Below are 18,217 nucleotides of genomic sequence, written 5' to 3'. Positions count from 1 at the left end.
CCTATGTTCATTGTATACACATAACTCCTAATATGGTACTGTATCTGTACATACATTTCACACTGATATTCATGATGAGTGTGACCCCAGCTTTCACTGAAGACTTTATATGACATTCTTTGATGAACCATACTGACGATTATTTGGTACATACCAGAATCAGGACTTTCTTGTAACCCCATTGCCAGTTGGCACTAAGGGGTTTTTTAGGTGACAGACTCTCCGCAGCAAAGACCAGCAACTGGTAGTTATGCAACTAAGTACAAACAGTGATGCACAGCAAGCCAGAAATGATGAACTGTAGGCTGCTGTGAGAAACAGTCTTCTTCTTAGCTGGTTTTTAGATGGTCCGTTGCCAGAAACACAAGGTATTTTAATGAAAGATGATGAGGTCATGTCCAAACCGCTGCAGCAGAGAGGGTCACTTATTGCAACTACTGAAGCAAAGCCAGATAATGGGAGAGCAGAAAAAAATAGCCAGATGCACTGTCCATAATGAGTTTGGAAGTGTAAATATTAAAAGTGGATGCTGACCAATTTGATGATGTACAGATGTAGCCAGTCCAAGGAAAGCAGCGTGGCAAGTGGGTTGAAGGGGCTGCAAACAGCAATGTGTCCCCTAATGCACAGATATTTGCAGGGCGTATGATACAAGAGGGGCACTGAAGATTGGAGAATGACAATCTGGAAAAGTTAGGCAGGGCTAGTCTCAGCTGCCAGCCATTATCACATTGGTTCTGCAGAATAAATGAGGTAAGTTTAATTATAGTTAAGGAATATGTAAATAACCAAAAAGTATAAGTGCTTCTTAATTCAGGATCCGAACTTTGTCCCACCCAACTGCCCATCCTGTGGTGGAGGGAATCAAATTGCAAATAACTAAGCTGTGATTCAGACTTCAACTGGAAACCTACTGGCATAAAAGTGTGAGGAGGAATGTAGTTGATTCTGTGACTTGGAGGCTGAATACAGCATACACTTTTGGCCCTGCCAGAGGCTTCTGCACAAATTATTTCAGAAATAGACTTTGCTTGCACACCACACCAAAGCACAGAGAGACAGAAACAATCATCGTGCTCTAGCTATGCTAAGTTAATACAGCTAGTTCCCAGAAATAGAGGAGAGGGGAAAGAAGGAATATTATGGCCATACAGACAACTGCGATTATCTAGTCTGATCTCCTGCATTACACAGGCAGTAGGCCTTCCCTGAATTCATTCCTATTTGAACTAGAAAATTTCATTTAGGAACATACGTAATCTTCACTTAAAAGTTTTCATGGGTGGAGAAACTACCACAAACCTTGGTAGATACTTATAAATGGGCTAAACCCAGGGGTGCTTAGACCCATATTGGTCGGTTCCAATGTGGTCAAGCAGGTAATACCAATGAAACCTTTAAGAGGGGTGACTTTTTACATCCTTTAGCAAACAAGTGATGTTATTGCCAGTTACTGATTTCAGCTACAGACCTGTTTGAAACTGTTCACCCTTTTTTCCAGTCTTAATCCAGATAAGATTTACAACCTCCTTTCTTCTCAAGCCCTTCCCTCCTTGTCTCTTCCCCTCCTTCCTACTGGCCAAGAGCCTTTTTGTTGCACCTGGATTCGCTAGTCTGTGGGATGGGAAGGTCCATGTTGGCTCCTTTTAAGAGAGATTATTTTTGTCTTATTGAAAACCATCTGCCATCACTCCTAGCAGTCAGAGGCCTTCTTAGAAACTGCCCCTTCCATTAGGTATTCTTCGCAGCAGACTTCCTCCCTCCTGTGTTCCTTTTGGCCTTATAACTCATTAGTTTCAAGGCCTTCCCTCTTGACTGCTAGTCAAGGTCTGTCTTTGTAATACACATATATTTCCTTACCCAATACGCTAATTTTAATTCTTTACTTATCCTGCAGTAAGCCGAACAAATTGAGCTCCTCGAGTCTATTTTTAGAGTCACTTATTCCCAGACTAGAAGCCCCCCTTCCTGAAATTGCGGTCTATATTTTTTGTCCTTAGACTTTCCATTTGGTAGTTTTTAACACCAAAACACATATTGTCTGTTTGTGCTCAGCTCTGTTTCAGTCAGAGGTGATGAGTGGGGAGGAGGAGCAATGCAAGGTCAAGTCCTGCCCCAGCAGCCGGCCCGGGTGGGGAGCGCAAGGGGTGGGACCCCTTACTCCGGACTTCTTACTCCGGCCTCTGGGACGCAGCTCAGTGGAGCCGCTGCAGTGCAGCAGCTGCCTGCAAGACAGCCTAGCTGTGGTGGGCTGCCCCCCGCCCAGGCTCAGCTTCTGGGGACAGAAGCCGAACGAACCAAAGTCCTTCCTCCCTCCTGGCATGCTCAGCCCCTGTCCTTGGAAGCCGAGCCCGGGCAGGGAGCAGGCTGTCGCCACCCCTCCCCAGCCAGGCTCTCTCACAGGCAGCTGCTATGCTGCACAGAGTGGTGACCCAGAGCAACTCCCCCGCACCTGTGCCTGGCTGCCAGGGAGAGCAGCCGAATGTGCTGGGGAGAGCTGACGTAGTGGGAGAAGGACAGAGCCCCACCTCCCTGCAGGCAACCTGAGATGAGGAGGAGGCGGGGAGAGTGCGGCAGCCCTGGGCTGGGGAGAGGGGAGGGGAGGAGACATGTAGGGTGGTCAGATGTCCTCCTCTTTAGATTATGCCGCCCCTCAGTATGGGGAGACACTAGTCACCTATGGTATCCACTCCCCCAATCTTTGTGTCATCTGCAGACTTAATCAGTTTTGTGTGTTTTCTTCCAGATCATTGATTAAAATGTTAAATAGTGTGGAGCTGATAACCAGTCTCTGGAAGACCCCAGTAGAAATATACCCACTTGACAAAATGAGAGCTAAGGGGCTGATAGATAGTACTCAGCATGCTACGGGGCGAGGATCCAGACCTTCCACTACAAGAGACTGAGAAAACCCTGGCAGAGATTTGGACAGCTTGTGGTGTTGTTCATTTACAGATAATCTGTCTGCCAAGAGATTGCAGTCTGGAATCTCTTTAGGAGGTGAGATAAAATGTTCAAGCTTTCCAGGCCTCTCTGAAGCAGCAAATGGACCACAAATATTACAGCAAATTAAACATTAGTGTCAACAGTGTTGATCCTGCACAGAAGCACATCAGAAATATTTGGAATTGATTTACCTGAAATAATAATTTCAGGGCTAGATAGAAGAACTTTGTTCAAATGTAGAGGGTTTTTTTCAGTAAAAGATATTGGAAGGAATTCTGAAGTTCAGACTCACAACAGATTGATGTTTGAGCCTGTTGTTTAAGGTAAGCCATTTAATGCATACCCACCACCTATACATTTACACCTATACAGCTCTGTATAGCAGAGAACCAAAGTATTGAAAAGGTGCACTTGTGGAGGAATCTACTTCATCTTGGGCCATATCCTGGGTCATAGTAAGGAACCTAGAAGGTGACATATTATCAGATCAAAAATGCTCACGAGGTTTGTTTTGTTTTTAGGGTATCATCAGCTCAACCCCCTGGTCTGGCAACAAGCTCCAGGGAAGCTCCACTACCTATGCAGAGCCCCACTGAAGTCAGCGGGGCTCCGTCTGGCAGCAAGGGTCTGCCTTCATGGAACTCAGTGTGGGGCTAGGGCCCGAGGTCGCACAGACAAAAGTTTACAGAACAGTGATTGATCCTATGGCGATGATGGTGATGATTTAACATACACATTGTGGTGTTGACTAGAGGACAACCAGAAGAAACTGGAAATGATGAGGTTTTTATTTGTTTGACCAGAAAAACGACAAATCAGAAAAAGATTTGGTCTGGTTCTGAAAATGTTCGAAATTGGTTAGCAAATCGAAGGGGTGCGTTGCATTCCAGTCAGCTTCAGAAAATGTGTGCTGGGTCTCCTGTTATAACTTTTGCCCCATGGCAAGGGCACTTTCCTGGGAGAAAGGAGCAAGAACTTGAACTCAGATTTTTCTGCCCTCCTCAGTGACCAGCCAAACCAGCATGCTATAGGCTTTTCTGGGGTGGGTGGCTGTCAATCTAGCCTACCCAAGCTGTTCTTTTCTCTGCCTGATTCACAGGCAAAGTTTGAATCTACATCTGCTACCTCCCAGGTGAGTGCCCTAATCACCAGGCTATAGAATCATAGGATTGGAAGGGGTCTCGAGAGGTCATCTAGTCCAGTCCCTGCACTCATGGCAGGACTAAGTATTCTCTTCTAGACTATTTTTGATAGGTGTTTATCTAACCTGCTCTTAAAAAGCTCCAATGATGGAGATTCCACGACCTCCTTAGGCCATTTATTCCAGTGCTTCACCACCCTGAGAGTTACGAAGTTTTTTCCTAAAGTCCAACCTAAAGCTCCCTTGCAGCAATTTAAGCCCATTGCTTCTTGTCCCATCCTCAGAGGTTAAGAACAACAATTTTTCTCCCTCCTCCTTGTAACAACCTTTTATGTACTTGCAAACTGTTACGATGTCCCCTCTGAGTCTTCTCTTTTCCAGAGTAAACAAACCCAATTTTTTCAATCTTATCTCATAGGTCATATTTTCTAGACCTTTAATCATTTTTGTTGCTCTTCTGTGGACTTTCTCCAATTTGTCCACATCTTTCCTGAAATGTGGTGCCCAGAACTGGACACAATACTCCAGTTGAGGCCTAATTAGTGTGGAGAAGAGCAGAAGAATTACTTCTCGTGTCTTGCTTACAACACTCCTGCTAATACATCCCAGAATGATGTTCCCTTTTTTTGTAACAATGTTACACTGTTGACTCATATTTAGTTTGTGGTCCACTATGACCCCCAGATCCCTTTCCACAGTACTCCTTCCTAGGCAGTCATTGCCCATTTGTATGTGTGCAACTGATTGTTCCTTCCTAAATGGAGTACTTTGCATTTGTCCTTATTGAATTTCATCCTATTTACTTCAGACCATTTCGAATTTTAATCCTGTTCTCCAAAGCAATTGCAACCCCTCCCAGCCTGGTATCATCCACAAACTTTATAAGTGTACTCTCTATACCATTATCTAAATAAATGATGAAGATATTGAACAGAACTGGACCTAGAACTGATCCCTGCAGGACCCCACTCATTATGCCCTTCCAGCATGACTGTGAACCACTGATAACTACTCTATGGGAATAGATGAGAATTTGGAAGAAGGAAATTAAATTCCAGAAATACTGAAAATACTGACAAAATTACAATGTCTAACTGTAGTTGGTGCTCCAAAGATATATCAAGCCTGATTATCAGAAGATGTAATTTTGCATGAGCACAAAATGAAACACCTTCTGAAACATGTTGTGACACTGTACCCCCATATTCTTCATAGTGATATTATTATGATATGATTATAGCATAATTATGATGCATTTTAGGCAAGAGAGGTCATGTAAGGTGTCATTGGAAAAGTTATGATTTGCTGGATATTATTATCTTATTTGTATGCATGTATCATTTTTGTATCTGAAATTATAAATACTGACTATTGTACTTCAAATGTAGTTACACCAGGGTAACGCCCACTAGACAAGATGCTTTCAGTCTAGATAGCTGGTTGAAAAGGGCCTATTCAGGGCAATGAACAATTAGGGAAAACAGTAGGCCTTAGAAGAAGCTTATCTCCACCTCCTCCGCCCCCTCCCCATCCCCCTTCCCCCGGTGAGCGTTCCTGAGAGAACTCCAGACAGCCTGTGAGTGATGGCTGCTATGACTCTACAAGGACATGTGAGCAGGTCACATTATTCTGGACTCCATCTTGGGATGTCTATATTTTTCTACATATCAGTCTGTGAACCAAGTTTTGAAACAAAGGATTCCTGCCCTATGCTAAAGCTATATAAGGAAGGGAGTGACAACATCTGTTGTTCTTCACTCCCCACTCAAGAAGACTCTTGGAAACACTGGAGGAACAAACACTGGACTGGGGGAAGTGCAGGACCCAGGCTAAAGGGATTTCTAGGCTGTGTATGAAAGACCTGGGGATTCCAAGCTGTAAAGCAAGTGCAGCTTGTCCCTTAAGAATCTTCAGCCTGCTTCTACCATCAACCGGGGTGAGAATTTGCTAATTCATATCCTATCTTGCTAGTATCTTTGACTCAGTTTGCATTTTTGTTTGTTTACTAGATAATCTGCTTTGATCTGTTTGCCATCACTTATCTATGTTTTATAATTAATAAAAAAACCTTGTTTTTGCTTTACCTAAACCAGTGAGTTGGAGTGAAGTGCTTGGGACTCTTAGTTCAGAGAGGTTGTTGCATTTCCTCTCCACATTGCGGGGGAGGGGGACTCTGTGACCTTACACTGTACAGTTCTCTGTGTAGTGCAAGATGGTATAATTTTGGGTTTATGCTCCAGAAGGGGTGCGTATCTGAGGACTTGAGAGTTACCTTGGCTTTAGCCTTTCTACTGTTGGTTGGTTCATGCAGTGACTAGGCAGAAAGCCTGCATGTAGCTGCAGCTGGGTGTGTCCCTACCTGTGTGTATGCTGGTGGAAGTGTAAAACTGGGAGCGTCTCTGCAGCTTGTCACAGCAGCACAGTATGAAAGGGAGCCCAGGCTGGTGGATCAGAGGGTTCAGTGTACCTCAGTTCCAGGCAGCACCCCGGGGAGAACCTGTCACACACGTGCCATACATTTTTGAGCACTAATAATTATAAGTGCAGTGGAAAGATTTTAATGCCTGTGCAAGTAGGTTATATAATTTAGATAACCCAGAGCTGCCTATGTGCATAGGCCTTAGAATCTGCAAACACACACAAATAATTTGACCTAATAGACTTTATACGTGCAAAATCTGTCACTTGTGTGCATAAGTGTTACTGTTTGGCTTAACATAAGTGTTACTGTTTGGTGTTACTTTGTGGCTGCAGGAAAAGGGGAACAAGCTTGAGTACCTTTTGAAAAATCAGGCTCTTTTAAAAAGAATGAAGCTGGTGCATACTGACCCAGGTAAAATATAAAATCCATGTGAAAACGTAAGACATTACAGTTTATGAATATTATTGCTAGTCACCAGGTGGTGTTATTTTAAACCATTTTCAAGTTAGGTTGAACTAAGGGTATGTCTACACTACGAAATTAGGTCGAATTTATAGAAGTCGGTTTTTTAGAAATCGGTTTTATATATTCGAGTGTGTGTGTCCCCACAGAAAATGCTCTAAGTGCATTAAGTGCATTAACTCGGCGGAGCGCTTCCACAGTACCGAGGCTAGAGTCGACTTCCGGAGCGTTGAACTGTGGATAGCTATCCCACAGTTCCCGCAGTCTCCGCTGCCCATTGGAATTCTGGGTTGAGATCCCAATGCCTGATGGGGCTAAAACATTGTCGCGGGTGGTTCTGGGTACATATCGTCAGCCCCCCGCTCCCTCCCTCCCCCCGTGAAAGCAAGGGCAGACAATCATTTCGCGCCTTTTTTCCTGAGTTACCTGTGCAGACGCCATACCACGGCAAGCATGGAGCCCGCTCAGGTAACCGTCACCCTATGTCTCCTGGGTGCTGGCAGACGCGGTACGGCATTGCTACACAGTAGCAGCAACCCCTTGCCTTGTGGCAGCAGATGGTACAGTACGACTGGTAGCCGTCACCGTCATGTCTGAGGTGCTCCTGGTCGCCTCTATGAGGTCGATCAGGAGCGCCTGGGCAGACATGGGCGCAGGGACTAAATTTGGAGTGACTTGAGCAGGTCATTCTCTTTAGTCCTGCAGTCAGTCCTATTGAACCGTCTTATGGTGAGCGGGCAGGCGATACGGACTGCTAGCAGTCGTACTGTACCATCTTCTGCCGAGCAGCCATGAGATGTGTATGGCATGCAGTCCTTCTGCACTGTCTGCTGCCAGCCAAAGATGTAAAAGATAGATGGAGTGGATCAAAACAAGAAATAGACCAGATTTGTTTTGTACTCATTTGCTTCCCCCCCTCCCCTGTCTAGGGGACTCATTCTTCTAGATCACACTGCAGTCACTCACAGAGAAGGTGCAGCGAGGTAAATCTAGCCATGAATCAATCAGAGGCCAGGCTAACCTTCTTGTTCCAATAAGGACAATAACTTAGGTGCACCATTTCTTATTGGAACCCTCCGTGAAGTCCTGCCTGAAATACTCCTTGATGTAAAGCCACCCCCTTTGTTGATTTTAGCTCCCTGAAGCCAACCCTGTAAGCGCCCCTCCCAGCGTCAGAGCAATGGCAAACAATCGGGCATCTGAGAGTGCTGTCCAGAGCAGTCACAATGGAGCACTCTGATGGGGCTAAAACATTGTCGCGGGTGCTTCTGGGTACGTGTCGTCAGGCCCCCGTTCCCTCCCTCCCTCCGTGAAAGCAAGGGCAGACAATCATTTCGCGCCTTTTTTCCTGAGTTACCTGTGCAGACGCCATACCACGGCAAGCATGGAGCCAGCTCAGGTAACCGTCACCCTATGTCTCCTGGGTGCTGGCAGACGCGGTACGGCTTTGCTGCACAGTAGCAGCAACCCATTGCCTTCTGGCAGCAGACGGTGCAATACGATTGGTAGTCGTCCTCGTCGTGTCCGAGGTGCTCCTGGCCACGTCGGCTGGGAGCGCCTGGGCAGACATGGGCGCAGGGACTAAATTTGGAGTGACTTGAGCAGGTCATTCTCTTTAGTCCTGCAGTCAGTCCTATTGAACCGTCTTATGGTGAGCAGGCAGGCGATACGGACTGCTAGCAGTCGTACTGTACCATCTTCTGCCAGGCAGGCAAGAGATGAGGATTGCTAGCAGTCGTATTGTACCATCTTCTGCCAGGCAGGCAAGAGATGAAGATGGCTAGCAGTCGTACTGTACCATCTTCTGCCGAGCAGCCATGAGATGTGGATGGCATGCAGTCCTTCTGCACCGTCTGCTGCCAGCCAAAGATGTAAAAGATAGATGGAGTGGGTCAGAACAAGAAATATACCAGATTTGTTTTGTACTCATTTGCCTCCTCCCCTGTCTAGATCACACTGCAGTCACTCACAGAGAAGGTGCAGCGAGGTAAATCTAGCCATGTATCAATCAGAGGCCAGGCTAACCTCCTTGTTCCAATAACAACGATAACTTAGGTGCACCATTTCTTATTGGAACCCTCCGTGCAGTCCTGCCTGAAATACTCCTTGATGTACAGGCACACCCTTTGTTGATTTTAGCTCCCTGAAGCCAACCCTGTAAGCCGTGTCGTCAGTCGCCCCTCCCTCCGTCAGAGCAACGGCAGACAATCGTTCCGCGCCTTTTTTCTGTGCGGACGCCATACCAAGGCAAGCATGGAGGCCGCTCAGCTCACTTTGGCAATTAGGAGCACATTAACCACCACACGCATTATCCAGCAGTATATGCAGCACCAGAACATGGCAACGCGATACCGGGCGAGGAGGCGACGTCAGCGCGGTCCCGTGAGTGATCAGGACATGGACACAGATTTCTCTGAAAGCATGGGCCCTGACAATGCATGCATCATGGTGCTAATGGGGCAGGTTCATGCTGTGGAACGCCGATTCTGGGCTCGGGAAACAAGCACAGACTGGTGGGACCACATAGTGTTGCAGGTCTGGGACGATTCCCAGTGGCTGCGAAACTTTCGCATGCGTAGGGGCACTTTCATGGAACTTTGTGACTTGCTTTCCCCTGCCCTGAAGCGCATGAATACCAAGATGAGAGCAGCCCTCACAGTTGAGAAGCGAGTGGCAATAGCCCTGTGGAAGCTTGCAACGCCAGACAGCTACCGGTCAGTTGGGAATCAATTTGGAGTGGGCAAATCTACTGTGGGGGCTGCTGTGATGCAAGTGGCCCACGCAATCAAAGATCTGCTGATATCAAGGGTAGTGACCCTGGGAAATGTGCAGGTCATAGTGGATGGCTTTGCTGCAATGGGATTCCCTAACTGTGGTGGGGCTATAGACGGAACCCATATCCCTATCTTGGCACCGGAGCACCAAGCCGCCGAGTACATAAACCGCAAGGGGTACTTTTCGATAGTGCTGCAAGCTCTGGTGGATCACAAGGGACGTTTCACCAACATCAACGTGGGATGGCCGGGAAAGGTGCATGATGCTCGCATCTTCAGGAACTCTGGTCTGTTTCAAAAGCTGCAGGAAGGGACTTTATTCCCAGACCAGAAAATAACTGTTGGGGATGTTGAAATGCCTATATGTATCCTTGGGGACCCAGACTACCCCTTAATGCCATGGCTCATGAAGCCGTACACAGGCAGCCTGGACAGTAGTCAGGAGCTGTTCAACTACAGGCTTAGCAAGTGCAGAATGGTGGTAGAATGTGCATTTGGACGTTTAAAGGCGCGCTGGCGCAGTTTACTGACTCCCTTAGACCTCAGCGAAACCAATATTCCCACTGTTATTACTGCTTGCTGTGTGCTCCACAATATCTGTGAGAGTAAGGGGGAGACGTTTATGGCGGGGTGGGAGGTTGAGGCAAATCGCCTGGCTGCTGGTTACGCGCAGCCAGACACCAGGGCGGTTAGAAGAGCACAGGAGGGCGTGGTACGCATCAGAGAAGCTTTGAAAACCAGTTTCATGACTGGCCAGGCTACGGTGTGAAAGTTCTGTTTGTTTCTCCTTGATGAAACCCCCCGCCCCTTCGTTCACTCTACTTCCCTGTAAGCTAACCACCCTCCCCTCCTCCCTTTAATCATTGCTTGCAGAGGCAATAAAGTCATTGCTGCTTCACAGTCATAGAATCATAGAATCATAGAATATAAGGGTTGGAAGGGACCCCAGAAGGTCATCTAGTCCAACCCCCTGCTCAAAGCAGGACCAATTCCCAGTTAAATCATCCCAGCCAGGGCTTTGTCAAGCCTGACCTTAAAAACCTCTAAGGAAGGAGATTCTACCACCTCCCTAGGTAACGCATTCCAGTGTTTCACCACCCTCTTAGTGAAAAAGTTTTTCCTAATATCCAATCTAAACCTCCCTCACTGCAGCTTGAGACCATTACTCCTCGTTCTGTCATCTGATACCATTGAGAACAGTCTAGAGCCATCCTCTTTGGAACCCCCTTTCAGGTAGTTGAAAGCAGCTATCAAATCCCCCCTCATTCTTCTCTTCTGCAGGCTAAACAATCCCAGCTCCCTCAGCCTCTCCTCATAACTCATGTGTTCCAGACCCCTAATCATTTTTGTTGCCCTTCGCTGGACTCTCTCCAATTTATCCACATCCTTCTTGAAGTGTGGGGCCCAAAACTGGACACAGTACTCCAGATGAGGCCTCACCAATGTCGAATAGAGGGGAACGATCACGTCCCTCGATCTGCTCGCTATGCCCCTACTTATACATCCCAAAATGCCATTGGCCTTCTTGGCAACAAGGGCACACTGCTGACTCGTTATTCATTCATCACACAAATAGGGGGATGACTATCAAGGTAGCCCAGGAGGGGTGGTGGAGGAGGGAAGGAAAATGCCACACAGCACTTTAAGCACAGCACTTTAAAAGTTTACAACTTTAAAATTTATTGAATGACAGCCTTCTTTTTTTTGGGCAATCCTCTGTGGTGGAGTGGCTGGTTGGCCGGAGGCCCCCCCACCGCGTTCTTGGGCGTCTGGGTGTGGAGACTATGGAACTTGGGGAGGAGGGCGGTTGGTTACAGAGGGGCAGCAGTGGCAGTCTGTGCTCCAGCTGCCTTTGCTGCAGCTCAACCATACACTGGAGCATACTGGTTTGGTCCTGCAGCAGCCTCAGCATTGAATCCTGCCTCCTCTCATCACGCTGCCACCACCTTTGAGCTTCAGCCCTGTCTTCAGCCCGCCACTTACTCTCTTCAGCCCTCCACCTCTCCTCCCGGTCATTTTGTGCTTTCCTGCACTCTGACATTATTTGCCTCCACGCATTCGTCTGTGCTCTGTCAGTGTGGGAGGACAGCATGAGCTCGGAGAACATTTCATCGCGAGTGCGTTTTTTTTTCTTTCTAAGCTTCACTAGCCTCTGGGAAGGAGAAGATCCTGTGATCATTGAAACACATGCAGCTGGTGGAGGAAAAAAAAGGGATAGCGGTATTTAAAAAGACACATTTTATAAAACAGTCGCTACAGTCTTTCAGGGTAAACCTTGCTGTTAACATTACATACATAGCACATGTGCTTTCGTTACAAGGTCGCATTTTGCCTCCTCCCACCGCGTGACTACCCCCTCAACCTTCTCCCCTCCCTGTGGCTAACAGCGGGGAACATTTCTGTTTAGCCACAGGCAAACAGCCCAGCAGGAATGGGCTCCTCTGAGTGTCCCCTGAAGAAAAGCATTCTATTTCAACCAGGTGACCATGAATTATATCTCACTCTCCTGAGGATAACACAGAGAGATAAAGAACGGATTTTGGTTGAATGCCAGCAAACATACACTGCAATGCTTTGTTCTACAGTGATTCCCGAGTACGTGTTACTGGCCTGGAGTGGTAAAGTGTCCTACCATGAAGGACGAAATAAGGCTGCCCTCCCCAGAAACCTTTTGCAAAGGCTTTAGGACTACATCTAGGAGAACCGCAAATGCCAGGGCAAAGTAATCCTTTCACATGCTTGCTTTTAAACCATGTATAGCATTTTAAAAGGTACACTCACCAGAGGTCCCTTCTCCGCCTGCTGGGTCCAGGAGGCAGCCTTGGGTGGGTTCGGGGGGTACTGGCTCCAGGTCTAGGGTGAGAAACAGTTCCTGGCTGTCGGGAAAACCGGTTTCTCCACTTGCTTGCTGTGAGCTATCTACAACCTCCTCCTCATCATCATCTTCTTTGTCCCCAAAACCTACTTCCGTATTGCCTCCATCTCCATTGAAGGAGTCAAACAACACGGCTGGGGTAGTGGTGGCTGAACCCCCTAAAATGGCATGCAGCTCATCATAGAAGCGGCATGTTTGGGGCTCTGACCCAGAGTGGCTGTTTGCCTCTCTGGTTTTCTGGTAGGCTTGCCTCAGCTCCTTCAGTTTCACGCGGCACTGCTTCGGGTCCCTGTTATGGCCTCTGTCCTTCATGCCCTGGGAGATTTTCACAAAGGTTTTGGCATTTCGAAAACTGGAACGGAGTTCTGATAGCACGGATTCCTCTCCCCAAACAGCGATCAGATCCCGTACCTCCCGTTCGGTCCATGCTGGAGCTCTTTTGCGATTCTGGGACTCCATCATGGTCACCTGTGCTGATGAGCTCTGCATGGTCACCTGCAGCTTGCCACGCTGGCCAAACAGGAAATGAGATTCAAAAGTTCGCGGTTCTTTTCCTGTCTACCTGGCCAGTGCATCTGAGTTGAGAGCGCTGTCCAGAGCGGTCAGAATGGAGCACTCTGGGATAGCTCCCGGAGGCCAATACCATCGAATTGTGTCCACAGTACCCCAAATTTGAGCCGGCAACGTCGATTTAAGCGCTAATCCACTTGTCAGGGGTGGAGTAAGGAAATCGATTTTAAGAGCCCTTTAAGTCGAAATAAAGGGCTTCATTGTGTGGACGGGTGCAGGTTTAAATCGATTTAACGCTGCTAAATTCGACCTAAAGTCCTAGTGTAGACCAGGGCTAAATGTATAAGCAGTTAGACCTTGGAGAATTCTTGATTGTGCTGCAGTCTTTTACAAGCTGTGGCATTCACAAGTATAGCTTGTTTCCTGGCTGGATCGCTGGCTGGATACATTTTTAGATACTGAGCTGCAGTTTACAGATTATAGCCACACACACAACAAACAAGAATGTTACCTGGTGTCAAAAACAACACAGAAGTCACAAAGAAAGAAAAGGCCAATAAAATATTTTCCCCCAATCTTTAAAGGGATGTTTTGAAACCAGACGGGTCTGAACAAGATTTTCTGAGGTTAAGTAGTAGAGAGTCTTTTTATTCATTTGTATTATCATAGCCCCTATCCATGACCAGAACTCCACTATCATAGAATATCAGAGTTGGAAGGGACCTCAGAAGGTCATATAGTCCAAACCCCTGCTCAAAGCAGGGCCAATCCCCAATTTTTGCCCTAGATCCCTAAATGGCCCCCTCAAGAATTGAACTCACAACCCTGGGTTTAGCAGGCCAATGCTCAAACCACTGAGCTGTCCTTCCCCCCATGCTTGGTGCTGTGCAAACACAGAAGAAAAAAATGGTCCCGCTGCAAAGTAATAATCTTATGTATAATATTTCTCTATTTGTGACTGAAAAGAAGGTTGAAATTCAATGCAATAGTTTTGGGGAAGCTTTCCAAAAATATTGCTTTCTACAAGAATTTAAGATTTTATCCGTAACCCTGAATGAAGCAGCTGGCCTCTCCTTCTCATGAGAAATTAACAGAGAATAAGGAGCTGTTGCCAAAGATAAACATTTCTTTGTATAACTCAAAGTGAGTTTTAAAATATCATGCCAGACATGGTCCCAATGCCCTGCACTCATGTTTCAGAATTTGACTACTGGCTTTCAAATCCGCACGTACTGAGGATAAACCAAGGAACAAACCAAGATTTAATGGTTTTCAGTTGTTATAGGTAGCTTTCCCAGCAACAACAAACCTAAGGGGAGTATTAAAAACAATACAGGTTCCTCCATAGATATGGGCACAGGGGCCATTAGCTTGAAGTTCATGATCCTAGCACCAGTGGTTTTAACAGATGACAGGGGTGAAAAATTTAATCTAACAAAGGAACTGAAATAAAACTATGTGACGTGGTGACTAGCTTCAAAGCTCAAATGCCAACATCAGGTATTTCTATGAATGCTGCTTAGGTTATTGATTATTTGTTTGGAAATACATCAAAAATTTTAGAACACTGGTTGGCAAATGGCTTTGTGAAGCCAAAAACACTACTATCCACCACATGCAGCATTTGCCAAATACATCTGTAACTTCTACCTCTGGGAGATGAAGAACACACTGTTATACTTTCACCAGTCCCTTCATCTTCCTTCATTTTATTATATCTGCAGACTGTGTCATTTTAATTGCTTTGTTTCATATACCTTTTCAGTGCCAGTTAGACAAAGGAGAAGTCCCAATGAGAGCGTATTTTAAGTGGGGGTGAGGGTGGGTGTCTTACCAAGGCTGTAAAAGGCAGAATTAATATGATCCCTTTTGATCTTTCCAGAAATCCTTTGGTTAATAGACACCCCAGAATTACTACTGGGCAAATCGATTTTTAGTTCACTGGCGATTTTGAAAATTGTTTCAGGTCAGATTGAAAACAATTTTTTAAAAATGTTTTTGGCAAATCAAAAAGTTGAAAAAATTACATTTTGGGGTTCACAAAACATTTCATTTAGATCCTGTGCATTTTTAAGCATTATCACCATTTTTCAATGGTTGTGACATTTTAAAAATAAAATGAAAGGAAATTGCAAAACAAAAAGTTGTTTAAAAAATCAAAATGTATAATTTAGAAAAATTTGAAATGAATTTGAAATGTGAATGTTTCAATTTTATGGATTTTTTTTAATGGACAATTTGGCAAAATACATGAATTTGTCAAATGTTTTAGTGTTGCTATAACTGCATTTTCACTGAAAAGGCTGCAGTCAAAATGTTTTTCTCAGCTCTACATAGGATGGCATTTATCTGTATTTCTTCATTGTGAGTTCTTCTCCAGTATACTATCCAGTATAACTCCAGATTTTTTTTCTGCATTATTGCTTTCTAATAATCTCCAGTTTTGAATCTCTGCCCGTTATTTTTTCTCCCTAGATATGTTGCTTTACATGTATCTGTTTTAAATCTCATTTATTGTTTACTCATCTCTCTTAGTTTGCTAGACTGCTATGTTGAGCTATCCTCTCTGGCATTTCCTAGCAGCTCACATCCCTCACCTTCAGACAAATTCCTTGCTCCAATTGCCTGTGTCCTTTCTTCACCTGCTCATGCCTGTTCACAAACTACCTGGATTACAAACCCTCCTCATAATCATATGCAAATAACACAGTCACTATGTGATGGGGTTTACTCCACCCCCCATTAGATAAGGGGTTAAGAGCCTGTTGGTGCATCTATGATTGTTTGATTGTCTCCTAGCTTGGAGGGGCAGAGTTAGGTAAATATCATTAGGTACCTGGGCCTTATAAGGAAGCTGAGGGACATAGGGGAAGGAAATTTAAAGTGAATAGCTCAAACTGAGAGGAGTCAGTTCAACAGCGAAAAAAGAAGCTGGGAGGACCTAAGAAGAATTTAGAGGCCTGCGAACCAAAGGATCGTTGTGTTAAGCACAAGCGGTAAGGAAGCAGCACGAGGGGGCTTGGAGGGAGTAAGCGGGCCAGGGAAATAGCAGTATGTCTGAAGAAGCAGTCATATCTCCTTAATGCAGAATCCCTATAAAATAAGGAATAACCTAAGAGGTGGGTAGAAGGCTCTTTGGTGTTGGGATATTTTGCGGACTTTCTAAATGGATTGTTTTGTTATTCCAGAAGGAGATTAAATTTGGTGTGACTTGGCCTGAGGGCTGAGCCATGTCAGACCTGGGGAGAGGCAGATAGCCTACAGGAATTGCTAGAGATAAGAGCCCCTTTGCAGCATTGCACCCTAAGGGGGTGTCACAAGTTGTGAGAACACTACTGTACACACTGTCACTTGATTTGATATTGCCTAGTCTTCACTGCAGAGATTGACATTGACCAGCATTGTATCTTGCTTGAATGTACTTGATTTGGCTTCAGATCTTAAGCCTCCCAGACTGTAAAAGTGATGATCAGAACTGGGGTTTTGCTTTGCACATCTTTTCTTACTACAAGTAGATTTGGTGAATTGATTGAAATAAAATAAAGACTGGCCTAAGTCTTCACCCATAATTTTGGTGAATTTGTTTGAGGCTCAAAATAGATCAGAAGTTTCCCCCTTTATTTTTCATTTTCTTGGGCATCTTCACTTCATGATTCTGGATGGGATTGGAAGTATCTGGGAAAAGGCTGTTTCATGGGGTATCTTTGGACTGAGAAGAAGCAGGAATTATCAGGTTTCAGAGTAACAGCCGTGTTAGTCTGTATTTGCAAAAAGAAAAGGAGGACTTGTGGCACCTTAGAGACTAACCAATTTATTTGAGTATAAGCTTTCGTGAGCTACAGCTCACTTCATCGGATGCATACTGTGGAAAGTACAGAAGATCTTTTTATACACACAAACCATGAAAAAATTGGTGTTTACCAATACAAAAGGTTTTCTCTCCTCCCCACAAACCCACTCTCCTGTTGGTAATAGCTTATCTAAAGTGATCACTCTCCTTACAATGTGTATGATAATCAAGGTGGGCCATTTCCAGCACAAATCCAGGGTTTAACAAGAACGTCTGGGGGGGGGGCTAAGAAAAAACAAGGGGAAATAGGTTACCTTGCATAATGACTTAGCCACTCCCAGTCTCTATTCAAGCCTAAGTTAATTGTATCCAATTTGCAAATGAATTCCAATTCAACAGTTTCTCACTGGAGTCTGGATTTGAAGTTTTTTTGTTGTAATATAGCAACTTTCATGTCTGTAATCGCGTGCCCAGAGAGATTGAAGCGTTCTCCGACTGGTTTATGAATGTTATAATTCTTGACATCTGATTTATGTCCATTTATTCTTTTACGTAGAGACTGTCCAGTTTGCCCAATGTACATGGCAGAGGGACATTGCTGGCACATGATGGCATATATCACATTGGTGGATGTGCAGGTGAACTAGCCTCTGATAGTGTGGCTCATGTTATTAGGCCCTGTGATGGTGTCCCCTGAATAGATATGTGGTCACAGTTGGCAACGGGCTTTGTTGCAAGGATAGGTTCCTGGGTTAGTGGTTTTGTTGTGTGGTATGTGGTTGCTGGTAAGTATTTGCTTCAGGTTGGGGGGCTGTCTGTAGGCAAGGACTGGCCTGTCTCCCAAGATTTGTGAGAGGAATTATCAGAGATCTCATGAATTCTTCTTATAGCCAATTTTCAAGATACAGGCTAGCTGAGATAAGTGTTCATAGCTCAGGTTGCAGAATGAATCAACACTGGGCTACACTTCACTTCAGTGTTGAATGCAGGGTAATGAAATGTTGTTATGCTTATTGTATGTGTAAAGGGCAAAAGAACTGAACTTCGTCTGCCCTAAACTGAACCTCACTTGCTAAGTGTAACCCACACAGCACCTGGTTGTGGTACTCTGTCCCATCTTGTGGCACTGAGACCACTGAGAGGGAGATTCATGAGTCTGCTCTACAGCCTTTTAGCTCATGCATTTAGCTCCAAAGGTCCAAAGTTCGATCCCGCCCACCGACAACTGGGGTCTGTTGGTGCTACATAAGTATGGGGGAGGGATGCCAAATCCCAGTGCAAAGGAGAGGAGGTTGAA

Source organism: Caretta caretta, chromosome 1 (genome assembly GCF_965140235.1).
Source record: "Caretta caretta isolate rCarCar2 chromosome 1, rCarCar1.hap1, whole genome shotgun sequence".
Classification (NCBI taxonomy): Eukaryota; Metazoa; Chordata; order Testudines; family Cheloniidae; genus Caretta; species Caretta caretta.
This window is presented reverse-complemented; position numbering follows the sequence as displayed.